Below are 3,173 nucleotides of genomic sequence, written 5' to 3'. Positions count from 1 at the left end.
GGGAGTGAAGATCCTCTATGAGCCAATGGGCTCCTTCGCTGAGCTTCCGAACATACCACTAATGGATCCGATTGGCTGTTCATTGGGCAAAGGATACAGAAACAACTGGACTGGGCATCTCTCTGCCATGAGGTCACCTGGACTCCCAGACTCCATCACTATGGGATGCACAGTGGCACAAGGGTGGTGGGAGCTTCCTGCCACTGGGATTTCGTGCTACGGCTGCTCAGGACCCCACAACGCTAGGCTGGGGGAAACCATGTGAATGCACCCACATTAATGAGTCGTTTTACCAGGGCATAGGAGCCAAGCCTTGTCACACTGACGAATGTCGGGGTTTGACTGGTCATGGCAGGGGAAGCCCAGACAAGCATTGGCTTGTGGCAGCAAAGGAAAATGCATAGCCTGTGAAGCACTGGCCTATTCAAAGCCTCACAGTGATCTCCCACCCCAGGACTTACCAAATGCCACTCCTCCACCACAAAGAGCATGCTCGGAGAAGGAGGTGGTTGCCAGAATGGTCTGAGGCCCTGAAGGGCCACCCCAGAGCCCTTTAGCACCACAGACACCGGGGGAGTTCTCCACAGGTTTGGCCATGGGGGTCATCTGGTTTCCTGCCTGGTCCCTCCAGTGGAAATTGGAGCAACCTTTGAACAGAGAAAGGGAAGGTTGAAAAATCTGGCCATGAATTCCATGATGGGGCCAAGGGCAAGTCTATGAGCTCCATGGGTATGACTGCAGTCTTCCCACGGTGTTTGGGCAAAGAGGTCCAGGAGGCCAGAACAGGTGCTGGCTCCCTACTGAGGGTCAGAAGACTTCTCTGATGGAGAGTGCTTGAGCTCGGCTTCCCTCAGCTTCTCTCTCTCTGGACTAAAAGCTGCCTGAGGGCACAGGCCCCCTGGTGTGCTGGACAGAGCCCTGGACCCGGCACTTAGAAGACCCGGGTTTGAAAGCCAGCTCTGACACTGAGTAGCTGCATATGACCTTGGCTAGATAAATCAGTAGCCTTTCTGGGCCTCTCGGCTTCTTTATCGGGAAAAGGGAGATATTCATCCTTGTGCCAGCATGTGCTTCCTCAGATGTGCTGGGAGGGTCAAGAGGAACAATGTGTGTGAAGCATGTTGTCATCCCGATGACACCATATAAATATGAGCTGTGCTCTTTTCCTTTAGAGATGACAGAAGACTTTCCTCCCAAGTCATCTGAGGTAGATGAAGAGACCGAGGCTCGAGGAGGGAAGTCATGGCCACTTTTATAGTTTTGTATCCCCCGTAAGGCTGGGCCCAGCGTGGGCATGGGCACTCAGTGGGAAGTTAAGAGTTAAAGGCAAACTTTGTGCCTAGGAGGCTTTGGGTTGCCTGACAGAGCCAGCCATTAGTGGAGAGGGCTGCCCAAAGGGTCTCCCTCAAGCTAGCATTCAGCTGTAGTGGGCTCTTCTCCTCTACTCAGCTGCTGGGTGTCTTGGTTCCTTCAGCTCATAATGCTTCTTTGGTCAACAAGACTGATTCTAGATTTTCCCTGTGGGACCTGAGATGCGATTAAAGTTTTTGGAACCCTGAGAAGCCCTTGAAATGGTGATTATCCAAGCAGACTTCCTTCCTTCTTCTCTCTCTCTCATACTTTCTTCCCTCCCTCCCTTCCTCCTTCTCTCCCTTCCTTCCTTCCTTCCTTCCTTCCTTCCTTCCTTCCTTCCTTCCTTCCTTCCTTCCTTCCTTCCTTCCTTCCTTCCTTCCTTCCTTCCTTCCTTCCGTCCTTCCTTCCTTCCTCCCTCCCTCCCTTCCTCTCTCCCTTCCTTCCTTCTTAAATATGGTAGGAAAAATACTAGCCTAAACTGTGCAGCACTTTGTAAATGGCAAAGAACTCCTTGCAATAACTATGCAAGGTAGAAGGTGCAAAGTTACTGTCCCCATTTTATAGATGAAAAAATGAATTAATTTGCCTTTCCCACTGGATTGGACTTTCCATAACTAGGAATTTCTATGCCCAGATAAGTACTAAGCTGGGACCTGAAATTGCCCTTCATTGAGCCAAAGGTAGGTTCAGGACCCTGCTCCAGGGTGGGGGGAGAAACTGGTACAAGGCCATTGGTGAGGAAAACCTAGTTCCATCCTACTCTCATGCAGTTTCTTACTTGAATTGTTCTTTTCCTTCTTTTACAATTTTATTATTTGTTTATTTTTAACATTCATTTATAATTTTTTTTGTTTTAAATTCTCTCCCTCCTTTTAACCACTCCCTGATCCATTGAGAAGGCAAGAAATATATCTACTATACATGTGAAATCATGAAAAACATTTTTATATTAGCCATGTTGCAAGAGAAAAGCAATGAAAACAAAGAGAACAACATTACACTTCAGTTTGCACCTAGAATGCATCAGTCGCCTCTCTGGCAGAAGAAAGCGTTTGTCAGAAGGGATCCTTCAGAACAGTCTTGGATCATCGTCTTGATTTGAGTAGCTAAGTCTTCCACAGTTGATCATTGTCACAACTTTGTTGTTACTGTACAATGCTTTCCTGGTTCTGCTCGCTTCACTTTGCAACAATTCATATAAGACTTCACAGGCTTTTTTCTGAAACCACGTCCCTTGTAATTTCTTACAGCACAATAGTGTTCCATCACAACCATGTACCACGACTTGTTCAGTCATTGACTCTTTTTCCAGCTTTGAGGGAGTGAGCTTTTGGGGGAGGGCTCAGTACACTGGAGAGAGTAGCTTAAGTGTTTGGGTCCAGACCTTGGTTTTCTCATGTGTCAAATGGGATGGATTCTAGTTCCATTTGCTCTGTTTTGCTGAGCAGAACTTTCCAGGATGTGCCAATGAGTGTGTCTCTGGTGCTTTGGAAAAAGCAGCTCCCCAGGCTGACTTTTGCTCATGAGGCTTTGCTTGGTTAATCAGAGACATCTGAGAACAGGACAATTGCTCCTCCAATATAGTGCATAAATTCAGTGGCTCAGAAATAAGGATGAGGCTCAAGAGGGATCCAAAGAAGAGGGTGCTTGAGTTCTGTTGGCATAATGGACAGAAGGCTAAATTTGCAGGTAAGAAGATCTGGGTTCAAATTCTGCCTCAGATAAACTTCCCTGTCTTACCCCAGAGGCAAGCGGTTTAATCTCTCTGAGCCTCAGTTTCCATATCTATAAAGTGAGGATAAGAACTAGCCTCTACCTCC

The sequence above is a fragment of the Phascolarctos cinereus genome, unplaced genomic scaffold, assembly GCF_003287225.1.
Source record: "Phascolarctos cinereus isolate Bilbo 61053 unplaced genomic scaffold, phaCin_HiC Scaffold_9;HRSCAF=440, whole genome shotgun sequence".
Taxonomy (NCBI): Eukaryota; Metazoa; Chordata; class Mammalia; order Diprotodontia; family Phascolarctidae; genus Phascolarctos; species Phascolarctos cinereus.
This window is presented reverse-complemented; position numbering follows the sequence as displayed.